The 13,634-nt window shown below is 43.9% G+C and overlaps 1 long non-coding RNA gene across 1 annotated transcript; it reads right to left on the reverse strand.

Moving 5' to 3' along the window:
* Positions 1-1,243: 1,243 nt before the first annotated feature.
* On the reverse strand, positions 1,244-1,818 carry LOC146810602 (uncharacterized). Its single transcript, XR_014965706.1, has 2 exons — positions 1,712-1,818; positions 1,244-1,384 (listed from the first exon to the last, which is right to left on the reverse strand). It is a non-coding gene; the product is annotated as an uncharacterized LOC146810602 (long non-coding RNA).
* Positions 1,819-13,634: the final 11,816 nt, after the last annotated feature.

Consider the following 13,634-nt stretch of genomic DNA (forward strand, 5'->3'; position numbering starts at 1 on the left):
GCACGTACCCCCACCCCCGTAGGTACGGAGCGGGGGTCCGCACCGTACCTACGGGGGTGGGGGTATGCGCCGTACATACACGGGTGGGGGTACGCGCCATACATATGGGGGTGGGGGTACGCGCCATACATACGGGGGTGGGGGTACGTGCCGTACACACGGGGGTGGGGGTACGCGCTGTACATACACGGGTGGGGGTACGCGCCGTACATACAGGGGTGGGGGTACACGCCGTACATACGGGGGTGGGGGGTACGCGCCATACACACGGGGGTGGGGGTACGTGCCATACATACACGGGTGGGGGTACGCGCCGTACATACGGGGGTGGGGATACGCGCCGTACATACATGGGTGGGGGTACGCGCCGTACATACGGGGGTGGGGGTACGCGCCGTACACACAGGGGTGGGGGTATGCGCCGTACATACACGGGTGGGGAACGCGCCGTACATACGGGGGTGGGGGTACGCGCCGTACATACGGGGGTGGGGGTACGCGCCATACACACGGGGGTGGAGGTACGCACCGTACATACACGGGTGGGGGTATGCGCTGTACATACGGGGGTGGGGGTACACGCCGTACATACACGGGTGGGGGTATGCGCTGTACATACGGGGGTGGGGCTGGGGGTATGGCGCGTCCATCCGCGGGGGGGCTGGGGGTTCGGCGCGTCCATCCGCGGGGCTGGGGGTGGACGGCGCGTACATACGGGGGGCTGGGGGAATGTTTGGCACGTACCGGGCACCTGTTTGGACGTCTCCATGGTTGCTATAGGAGTTCGCTCCGGATGGTCTTTTTACCATACGGTTGTACAATCGGACGGACGGTACGAATCGTACTTGCGCGCTCGGTCTTCAGTTTTCCGATTCGTACGTAAAACTGTCCGGGGACGTGTCAGACACCTTTTCCGACCCGAGGACGTGTCGGGGAATTTACCCAATGCGATTCGTATGCACTTTTTCACATACGAATCGTACTTGCCAGTTTGTACGGGACTTGTACGATTCGTACGGAAAAAAATCCCGATATGATTCGTACGGGGAATATTTTTCCAGGATCGGAATAGGCCCCTAAGAGTCTATAAGGAGAAAGTGTTTAGTGATGCAAGTACTTCGCCTTGCTTCGGAGCAACGTACCCACCAGCCTCAGCTGGAAACGTTCTAAGTTACTTATTCAGTTTCAACAATTTCATAACAATGTGGTTAAATCATAATTAACATATATAAACTTCGCTCTATTAATTTTGCACAGTGATTGATTTAATCAAAATATACATTTCACAGCGATGTTTACATAGTATACAGGTATCAGAATTTCAATATGATCTGATTCGCCCAATGCATTTCGGGCCTTTAGCGGCCCTTCGTCAGGGGCTTCTCTGCAAATGAAAAAAATACAATCATAATAACGTCGGTGTACAGGAGAGCTACATATACAAGCAATACATATTTAAAAACTCCACATAATTTTTTACATAGAAAAAATGGCCTTGTATCAAAGAGAAAAGGTTTGTGATAAGAATGATCCACGGTAAAAACCAGTCACCCTGTGTGGTGAAAAAATCGTGCAAAACAAACTAAACAGAATACCTGATTATCTGGTACTCTCCCTGGCTGCAAAAAGGTAAAACAACTTCCGTAACTAAACAAACTTCCTCCTTAAATAAAAGATAATGAACGGACAGCCGTCCCTCAATTTAACTGACCTGCAAAATGAACCTGATCCTCGTGAACACTCCTTCACCGGATCAACTGTGGGAAAAGCGTATACAAAAAAAATGCTTACTAACAAGGCTTAACTTGCTTCTCTGCGTGCCTACACCACTCATACGTATCCGTCTAAACTAAACAACGGTGACCCTCACCTTTACTGAGAAAACATCTTGACTTCTTGTGACCTCCAGGTAAACAGCTAACCGAGCTCTTCAAAGCCGTGCTTAATCATCTGATCGGCGTCTACCTTATACGGACCTATTCTAATCGGCAAAGAAATAGGACTATGAATCTCTACTGCAAAAACGGGCCGCCATTTCCGAATGGGAATCAGTTGCTATAATCCTAATAGATAAATACAGCCACGACTTTCAATGAGAAACGTGATCCCATAAAAAAGTGAACGAACGAAAATGTGAAAATAATGTGCAAAATTAAATAGAAAGGAGAGGAGAAAATTCAGAATATACCTCTAAAAAAAGATAGAAACTAAAACAGTTTAAGGACATTCATAATATAGACGTCTGTATGTCTCCTATAGCTTGCCAAAGCATCGTTTTACAAAAAACATGCTAAATCAACTTTTTCATTAATCCCATGGGGATCTTGTGTATTCAACCTCCTGATCCAAAATATTTCTCTTTGTAAAAGAGATTTTGATAGGTTCCTACCCGGGACTGGGACCATTTTATCTATAATTTGAAATTTCAGTTGGAAAATGGAATGTTTGCACCTATTCCAATGTGCCGCTAAACTACTCTTTTGGTTGTTATTACGAATAGTGCTTTTATGTTCAGAGATTCGAGTTTTTATTTTTCTCTCTGTTTTCCCTATGTAAAGAAGTCCACACGGACATTTAATAGCATAGATGACGTTGGTTGAATCACAAGTAGAACTGTGATGTAGTTTGATGGTTTCCCCCGTGGTGGGGTGGTGTACTATGTCGCCTGCTATTACGTTGTTGCAATGTACGCAATTGGCACATCTTTGCGTGCCTTTAAATTCCAAGGTGGTGGTCTTGAATGAAGTAGATACAATTTCTTTGATGTTCTTTGATCTCTTGTATGCAAATAAAGGTTTCTCTTTGAAAAGGTCTTTAAAACCCTCTTCGTTTTGTAGCATATCCCATCTATTCAAGATGATTTGTTTGATTTGTTTGGAACTTGTGGAATACTTAGAAACAAAAACTTGTCTGGTGGAACATTTCTTAGGTGCTTGTTGTAGTAAACTTTCTCTTGACCTTTGTTGTGTCTTGTTGATAGCTTCGTTCAAAATTTCCTCAGGATATCCTTTGGATAAATACTTTTTCTTCATGTACTCCGTGTTAGTTAGACATGTTTGTTCTGATGAACATATCCTTTTAGCGCGTAGAAATTGTGAAAAATGTGTTTTTTAGGTATAGTAATCCACTATAATGAACTTTGTATTTTTAAAAATGTATTTATTGTAGTATGCTTTTATGGTTTGCACTTAAACCGAATAAAGACTTTATGACTGACTGATGTACCCTTACCCATGTATGTACGGCGCGTGCCCCCACCCATGTATGTATGGCGCGTACCCCCACCCATGTATGTACGGCACGTACCCCCACCCCCGTAGGTACGGAGCGGGGGTCCGCACCGTACCTACGGGGGTGGGGGTATGCGCCGTACATACACGGGTGGGGGTACGCGCCATACATATGGGGGTGGGGGTACGCGCCATACATACGGGGGTGGGGGTACGTGCCGTACACACGGGGGTGGGGGTACGCACCGTACATACACGGGTGGGGGTACGCGCCGTACATACAGGGGTGGGGGTACGCGCCATACATACGGGGGTGGGGGGTACGCGCCGTACACACGGGGGTGGGGGTACGTGCCATACATACACGGGTGGGGGTACGCGCCGTACATACGGGGGTGGGGATACGCGCCGTACATACACGGGTGGGGGTACGCGCCATACATACGGGGGTGGGGGTACGCGCCGTACACACAGGGGTGGGGGTATGCGCCGTACATACACGGGTGGGGAACGCGCCATACATACGGGGGTGGGGGTACGCGCCGTACATACGGGGGTGGGGGTACGCGCCATACACACGGGGGTGGAGGTACGCACCGTACATACACGGGTGGGGGTATGCGCTGTACATACGGGGGTGGGGGTACACGCCGTACATACACGGGTGGGGGTATGCGCTGTACATACGAGGGTGGGGCTGGGGGTATGGCGCGTCCATCCGCGGGGGGGCTGGGGGTTCGGCGCGTCCATCCGTGGGGCTGGGGGTGGACGGCGCGTACATACGGGGGGCTGGGGGAATGTTTGGCACGTACCGGGCACCTGTTTGGACGTCTCCATGGTTGCTATAGGAGTTCGCTCCGGATGGTCTTTTTACCATACGGTTGTACAATCGGACGGACGGTACGAATCGTACTTGCGCGCTCGGTCTTCAGTTTTCCGATTCGTACGTAAAACTGTCCGGGGACGTGTCAGACACCTTTTCCGACCCGAGGACGTGTCGGGGAATTTACCCAATGCGATTCGTATGCACTTTTTCACATACGAATCGTACTTGCCAGTTTGTACGGGACTTGTACGATTCGTACGGAAAAAAATCCCGATATGATTCGTACGGGGAATATTTTTCCAGGATCGGAATAGGCCCCTAAGAGTCTATAAGGAGAAAGGACATATTTTCCCTTCAGTACAAGCATTGGAAGAGGATAAGGAGGAGAGGAACAGGCATTCACCACCAGAGGTGAAGGTTTGGGCATGATCAAGCCTTCACCACTAGTTCTAGTCTCTAAGAAATTATGAAGTGGCGGAGCAGGCTTTCTCTTTGGATTTCATGATTTCAAACGGGTTGTGAGGAGAAGGGCAGGTCTTGCCCGCTCGATAATTTGATGAGGAGGGTGAAGGAGAAACGTTTCACTACCAGTGGTCAGCATGGACCTAGGAAGCTGATATTTTCTACAGCTGAAATTTTCTCACTTCAAAACCTCTCATACGCAGAAACACTTCTTATCTTGAGCAGCCAACTCTTCCTAAGTCCTCCGCCCATTGGGGCCAGAACTAAACTCAGCCTTCTCATATTCAAAACACATCTAAAAACCTGGTCATTTTACTGTTTTTCAATGCTGTATATGAAATATACCCTTATTCGTTTACTCTAACCCTCCTTCTCCATGCTATTCTGTTTGTTATATAATTCTTCTATCAAATTCCTTGAAAAGCAACAAAATATCCATGTGGCAAATATGTACCATATAAATCTGTTAAAAAAATTATTGAAACTTGATTTGGCAGTTCAGGTCAGTTGAAAGCCTGGAGTTGTTGGTTGCAGCTATTTCATCCTGATGCTTTTTATTTGAACTATTGGTGCGGCTATCATCCCAAATTATGATCTGAAAACCAAGGATGCCTTTAAGACCCTGGAATAACCTAAATACAAAAAGTTGTAATCACCACCCAAACTTATTAATTTGCAGTATAATTCACCTGTTCTATAGACTTTCCATTCAGAATTCTTAGTCTGTAGTTAAAGTTGCTGGCTACCATAGAATCACTACTAGACATTCAAAGACTGGTGTAAGAGGCTTGTGTGGTAGCAACATCAAGTGACTGTCTGCCTGTTCAGAAACAGATTGGTGGTTACCGAAGACCAGAACGCCTCAAGTGAGTGCAATGCTGGACTCATTCAATTGCATTATCACTCTCAAGTGTTAGACCAAAAGCACAAAAACAAAAGCTGCTCAATTCAGCTATCCTAGCTGTTTGATATATTCCTGTGCCTAAAGGCTCAATATCTTTTAGTTTCATGGCACTTTTCAAAGGACCCTTGATCTAAAGAAACCCTGAATTGGGAATGAAATACTTACCAGGGACAATCATTCTGTCCTGCAAAACAAATGATAACCTAAGATGGTCTCATCAACCGATTTGGTCTTGGGACGTAGAGTAAACCACAGCAGCTCTTCCCATGGAGTGATAACTGTTTCATGGCATGTTGTTATAGAAGCTCCAAGTTCATGCTGGGGGCCCAAGAACTCTCTTTCCTTGGAGTGTGGAAACCACAATGAAGACATCCCCAAATGAACTGGCTATCAACCAAAACTTGAACAATGTTATTGCTCTGATCGGCAGTGGGCTGCTGCCACCTCGCAAAGGTTCATGGATAATAGCTGAATACACTCACCAACACATGAAAGCTCTTCACCATCACATCAGTCCTGAGTGGATCCACTGATTCCTTTCAGGATATGTGGAGCTGTCTGATGCCTGCCTCCTTAAGGCTGAGACTAGGCCTGAAGCCCTGACCAATACCTTTGTTTCCTGCCTAGAGGCTGCTACTGGGGTGTTCTTTGTGGACCAGAACCATTGTATTCTTAACCTAGGGTGCCAGGTAAAGGAGTGCGGCCACAGTACTAAATATTCATTGCAGGAGTATCTACTCTGCATAATGAGCATGCTCCCCTGCATTGAAGCTCACCTGCACCATCCCCGGTAGAGTCTATGCTCCACCCATCATGGTTCGAAGCAGACCCCATCCCCAGCCTGGGTGCCTTAAGAAGGTGTTGCAGTTCATGGGCTGGGGGTCATTTGCCAGAGGTTGTGTATGAAATGTGAAGTCCCTTTGTGCACCCTTGCTTAATGTACATACACCCGGCATCGTCACTGGAAAGTCAGAGTCCTTCCTGACTCCTTCTAATTGGAAGGTTGACTTCCCTGGTGACTGAAACTGTGACTCTTTGTTGTTTTCGGAATTGGAGCTTTTCAAACATGTCTGGAAGCTCCAGATATATAAGCAACAGATTCAGGCATCACTGACAATGTCATGGAATGTTGATATGTCATAGTGGGATATGTTGTGTGGGGAATTTTGTTATTGGTATGAGGTCTGAAATGCGGGGCAGATAAGTGGTTAGAGGTTGATCTGGAAGGAGGTGAGGTGCTGTACTCTGCCTAGTTGCAATGAATATACTTGTTTCTATCTGTAATTACTGATTATTATGCTATAAAAATGAGATATATTAATCAATTGTTTGTATGAATTCCACACTTTTATGATCTTAATGGTTAAGGTCGAATACACTTAATTGAATTGAATTGAATTGAATACTTACAGACATTTCTGCATGTAGAGTCTTCAGTACACATTTTTTGGCGACTATTACGACAAGGCGAAACCCGTTGTTATGGTTTTGCCAATGCTAGTTCAAAAGAACTTTGGCTATGTCATGAGTTAGATATGAAATGTTCCATATTCTAATGGGTTTTGTTCTAGTTAGAACCCGGTTTGGCAGTTGGTGCTGGATCGAGGTTTGTGAGGGTTGTATACTTGTACTGAGAAATAAATCGTTGAAGAATCTCTTTGGACTGGATGTACAACTTATTTTTAACATTGGTGACAATTTTAGTGGATAACAGGATAACAACCCTACACGGAACAATATTGGGGAACGAACCTACACAAGAAAAACGGAACTGTGTATTCATGTTGTCACAATTAATTGTGAGTCTACAACAGAATGCCGTTGCTCATTGGTGCTGTCTCAGGGAAGAATGCTGATCGGAGCACTCTAACTGCCTAAGTGTCAACTTTCACTCTGTCCGTGTTTGTCTGCATTTCATCGGGACGTTCCGATTACCGAAGTGCAAGACATTGTTAATGGAACAGTAAGTGAGGAGATTTGGCACGGATTAAGGCACTCTGTCTATCAGAGTGTTAGCGTGTTTGCTGTGCACGCGTGAGCAACATTTACGGTGATTTGGATTCGAATACTGATAAGTTATGAGGAACTAACCTACGATCCAGCTGATGTTCACACTGTCGAGCTGAAAACAAGTATGATGACGCATCTGTGAGTCAACTGCCTTCCCTGTGCATCTTGGGATCCAACAACTAGTCTGCTTACTTCTCATTCGTGTTCAGTCTAACGTGATGACGTACTGACGGCGGGGGCCATTTTATTCCTCCACTATCTCGTTTTTTTTTAGTTTTCACAGCGTCTTTGTTTTCAAAGATACAGGAAGCAGAGAAATACCTTTTGGAGTGAGGTAATTATTGTATTATCGAATCTTGACTCTGGTGCACACAGTGATGCACACACTATAAAAAAAAATAGGGGAAACTGAGAACTGGAAGAAAAGAGAGATGTAAAGACTACTTGGCACATATAGACAGTTTATTTTTGTTTTGCTCTTGTTTCACAATCTATATAAGAATGACAAGGTTTTACACATTTAAAGGTGTTTAACTGATTTTTCTCACCTTTATCTCTTACCATATAACTATTGAAAATTCATTATGGCCACTTCATCTGAACCTCCTCATTTTTTATCAGAGAAAGGTGAACCTGTGTTACCTTGGAAGAGATGAAAACTGATTTTTTATGATTCTTACCTTGTAGCCATTGGTGGCGAAAATAAAAATTCTGCTTATCGTAAACAGGCCATTCTCCTACACAACTTAGGCATTGAAGGGAGATGCATTTATGAAAGTCATGATTTAATTGAAATTGGTAACGAAGTTGGTGAACCTAACAATGTGTATGATATGTCTGCATTAATGCTGGAAAAACACTTTGGGTCTCATATTAATGTAGTCTTAGAGAGCATAAGTTCTTTTCTAGGGTTCAAGGCAAAACAGAAAATATTTGTAGTTATGTAGCTGCACTTAAAAAGTTAGCTCGTACATGTGAGTTTGAGCATCTTACAGATTCATTAATCAGAGATCAAATTGTGAGACGCACTAATAACGTAAAAGTTCAAGAAAAACTCTTAAGTAAAAATCCTAACTTAAAGGATGCAGTCTCTATTATAGAGGGAATGGAAAATACCAGTATGTGGGTGCGTGAGATGCGTGATGAAAAAAGTAAAGACAGTGTTGACAAAGAGAATGCAACTACAGAGTCTTCTGCAAATGAAATTATTAGAGTTGATAAACAAATAGAAAAGAATAGTGAGAAAAATAGTACACCAGTTAACAAGGAAGTTGAAAGAAAATATGAGAAAAAAATATATATAACCATCCTAATAGCAAACCTAATGTACCTCAATGTTTTAGATGTGGCAGTGAAGGACATTGGACAAATAGTCCAGGGTGTTTTGCTAGATTTGCAATTTGTAAGGTGTGTGGGAAGAAAGGATATTATGCTCGTGTATGTCGTGGACTAAAGCAACAAAATGTGAATTATATGGGTGATGAGATCAGAGTAATTTCCAGTTTACGTGAGGATGACAGTGTAGATGTAGATCCAATTGAGTGCCTGAATGTGAGATTACTGTTGGAGGGAAGAAACTAATAGTCTTGGCAGATTCTGGATCACCTTACACAATGATTGGTGACAAAAACTGGTCAGACACATTTGGTTTGGAGAATGTAGTATTACTACCATCAGATATCAATCCTGTAGGTTATGGTGGTTTTAGAATTGATGTCCTGGGTTATTGTGTCATGAGGTTTCAATTTGAAGATCGTGAGACCGTGGGTAAAGTCTATGTGGCAAAGAGAGGTGATAATCTCCTGGGGTGGAGACATCAGCGAGACATGGGCATCACACTTAATCCTAATAGTAAGCAAAAAGTTCTATTGCTTCCTAGGGAGGAGTTGCCTGTAGACATCTGTGCGAAATTTCCTGCTGTTTTTAGTAAGTAAGTAAGTAAATAAGTCTTTATTCGGTTATATAAAAAAATAACCATAAAAGTACATAAAACATAAGTTAAACAAACGAAAACAGTAAAACGTTTTTTACTGTGCACATTCTAAATCAAATACATTCCATTGCATTGTTGTGCCAATCTGAACATTTTATCGATTAATTTTGGGCTACCCTTAATGCGTTGGATATGCAATATTTAGTTCATCCAAGGTTTTCTTTATGTTTAAAGATACACTTTAAAAAGGTGCTAACAGTTTTTGAAATCAAAGCATTATTCAAGAATTGCAAATGAAGCATGGCAGGGCGACAACTTTTAAAGCCGAGGGTTCTCAACAAGGGTATTAGCCATAATTTACGATGTGCAATGTAGTATTTGCAAAATAAAACGGTGTGCAATGTTGCTTGCTCTGACAATTCGTCACAGGGGCACACCGTTAAAAGCTTATCCCAATTATTTCTTCTGGGGAAAGCTACAAGCCTATGGAAAGAATTCAGTCTAAAGCGTACAAGGAGAAAACGCTCAAATTGTGACTCAACGTAAGTTAGATATGGTTCCATATCCAAGGTAGTCATTACTGCCAAAGAGTGTTGGACAGATGGTTTATTTATCTCCCTGCTCAACCGCAGTTCTTCCATATGGGTCAAAGCCTTTATTTTGAGATCTTTCTTTGAGATCTCAGCAATTGATTTGGGATTTAAGTAATATTTATCCAATCCCAAGTCTGCAAGGAGATTTTTCACATATGACAACCACTCTATTTTTCTCACATAATCCAGAGACATACAATCTGCCACTATCTCTTTCGTGAGTGAGTTTTTTGTTGCTGTCCATATGCGGCGCCACAAAAAGAGGGGTTGGATTTTTGCCAGATCCTCAATGTGGGGCATTCCAAGTTCGGCATGGCAGGCAAAAGTGGAAACGCGCTTGGGTGCCACCAAGAGGAATCTCATAAATGTATTTTCTACTGTCTGTAGTACATTGGTATTTTTATGCCCCCATAACCCCGCCCCATAGAGTGCGGTGGAATGGCACTTTGCTTTATATATGCAGAGGAGCTCTACTGGTGGTCTTTTTCCCAACTTCTGAGAAAATTTTATAAGAGCCATTATTGCTCGCAAAAGTTGGTGTTTGCGGGCATCAATGGCTGCTTTCCAGTTGAGTTTATCGTCCATAATTATCCCGAGATATGGATATTGGGAAGTCAGATCTAACCTCTCTTTATCGAGGGATATAGTCCTTCCCCCTTTCTGTCCCTTGCCTGCCACCATTACATATGTTTTTTTAATATTTATTTTAAGGTCCAGCCGGCCCATGAACCTTGCGTATCTTTCCAATGCTTTCTGTAGCTCTCGCGGGGTACGTGCCAAAATCACTGCGTCATCCGCATAAAGGAGCGCGGGCACTAGGCGATTTTTCACTCGAGGGAGGTCCTGGCACCCCCTCAACATCTCTACCTCGAGGCCATTAGTGTAAAGGGAGAACAAGAAGGGGGCCAGGACACAACCCTGCCTAACACCCCCCCGCTCCACCTTAAAGGGTTCCGATAGCTCACCCTGTGTTCCAAAGCGAACCCTGGATGAAGCATCAGAGTATAACGCACGGAGGAGGTCAACGAGGGTTGGATCTATACCCATGTCCGTGAGGATTGACCAGAGCTTTGAATGGGAAACGCAGTCGAAGGCTGCAGTCAGGTCAACATAGACCATGTAGAGCCTTCCCTGCTTTGCTGATACGTATTTTCCCATTATAAGGGCTAGATTTAATGCCTGCTCAGTGGTTCCAAAACCCTCTCGAAAACCGTTCTGGAGATCGGATAGTATCTTATGGTCGTCTGCCCATTCCTGAATACGCTGGAGAACCACTCTGCCCAGTACTTTTCCAAGCGAATCCAGTAACGAGATTGGCCGATAGCAGGTCACCTCCTCCCTATTTCCCTTCTTGAAAATAGGGACCATGATCGATTGGGTCCAGGTTTCCATTAATCCGCACTTCATTGCTGCGTCGAGCACCCTCTTTAGAATTGGGGCCCACAAGTCTAAATTAAACTTAAAAAAATCAACTGGTACGCCATCAGGGCCAGGGGCTTTTCCACATTTACTCAGTTTAACAGCATTTATGACTTCGGTAATTCCAAAGTTTAAAGGTATAGGGAATAGATTACCTTGTAGATTCTGGCTATTCCCCTCTAATATGTCATCTCCTGGTGGTGTGCCGAAGGCTTTTGAAAAGTGATTTACCCATACTGGACCCTCAATTGCTACTTCTATTGTTGGCTGATCGCTTACGCCTGCCAAGAAAGGTGACTTTACCACCTTCCAAAACTGCTCGCTGTTTCTGTTCCAGGAACTCTCGTATAATTGGTCCCAAAGTGCTTTTTTTAATTCCTGTTTTCTTTCTTTACAGGCTAGTCTATACAACCTTCTTTGGCAACGAATCTCCTCTTTATCTCTTACAGGTTTCGTCAGGGATTTTTTTAGGGCTTTCTAAGCCAAGGTACAATCCCGATTAAACCACCCTTTTTTCCCACCCTTATTCCCTTTTTTATTGTGTTTTAAACAGTCATTTACTTTCTCCAGAATTGAGCTGAAGTTTTTCAAAACTTCCTCCTCACCTATATCATCATCTAGGCACTTCATTAGAGCGGGAAATACCGCAAGTACCACCTTATTTGTCAGATCTGCTGGATCTATCTTACCCCATCCTATGGCATAGCCGTTCATTTTTGTTAGGGTTAACTTATTCTGTGCAAGGGCAGTCATCAATGAATATGAGGTTAAGTGCCCCAGGTCGATCACCAAATCAAAGGCCAGGGCAACGTGATCGCTTAGGGTGTTTGGGATTAATCTGAATCTCTGCGCCTTACCATCAAGAATCTCAGAGACCAATATATAATCAATCGTTGACTCCCATCCCCTGGCCAAATAAGTTGGCTGTAGTTGCCCGCAGGAAGTATTAGTTTTATTTAGTATCACCAGACCTAATTCTGACAGGAGTTCATTTAAGAAGTCACCTACCCTGGAATGACTAAAGTGGGTCATATGGATTTCTGTTTCCTCCACTATGCCACAGATCTTACTGTTTTTCGCAACGCATGGGTGAAGGTTAAAATCGCCCCCCCAAACGATACTTGGGGCATCTACCCCTTGCATTTTTTTATAAGGGAAAAGAGTTTATTGCGGAGAGCCCCAAGAGTATTTACTCTCTCACTATCAGGCAGATTATCGTAAATGTTTACCAGGAAAATGGTCTTCTTCCTTTGAAACAATAGTCTCAGGATCTGATAGTTGGGCTCTAGACTAAGGGCCGTGACTTCTAATCCTGGTATGGTATTTTTTATATATACCGTCAGACCTCCCTTAGCCCTACCATGGGGGCCTGCAACTGCCGGAGAGAAGTAAGTTTTATAACCTATCAGGTGCATTGCTTTAGTGATCCATGTCTCCTGTAGGCATATCACATGATAATCCTGCAGAAAATCCATGGCACTACCATCCATTATTTTTGTCCGTAGGCCCGCTATATTCCAGGACATGGTTTGAAGTAGGGTAACATCCTTTCTAGGATCGGATGATTTATTTGCACTAACTGTCTCTACTATGGGTAGATTCTCCCAGCCACTTAGGGCGTGATTCCCCGTAAGCTGAAAATCACTACGGGGACTATTCCCCTGAGTAACAGTATCCGCTCCTCTAATTAGTGGCAAATTAGGTAATGGTGAGTAGTCACTGCTTTTCATTTCTTGTATTTCTGCATCTACACTTGGACTGATAGCCACTTTAAGAATGGTAACTTCTACAGGAGTAGATTTTTGCAGGGGCGCCTGGTCTGGACTGAGTCAATCTACATTTTCCAGATCAGACAAAAGCAAAAAGTGGTTAAAGGTAGGTACATTATAACCCTGATGAAAATAAGGGTTCGTATTCTGAAGTGATACAGTGGGCCTCTGGTAATATTGGCGATCATTAATCTGAGGCCCCCTGAAGAAATGGGGATTGGATATATGATTGCGAGGATATTGAAGGGGAAGTTGATAGTCAGCTTCCCTCCAGTCTGGGAGAGAGTCTTTTGCAGGGTACGGTTTTGATTGGGAGGTCAATTCTCGTGGATAAAAATAATTAAGATAGTGTGTGAAAATGCCATTCCCCCCTCTGGCTTCATACCAGTCGCCAATACATCTGACTGCTCTGTGATCCCTGAAATGTATAATTATAACATCCCCCTTCTTGTCTTTTGGTCTTGTTCCCACCCAAGATGTACGTCTAA

This window comes from Triturus cristatus, chromosome 7, assembly GCF_964204655.1.
Source record: "Triturus cristatus chromosome 7, aTriCri1.1, whole genome shotgun sequence".
Classification (NCBI taxonomy): Eukaryota; Metazoa; Chordata; class Amphibia; order Caudata; family Salamandridae; genus Triturus; species Triturus cristatus.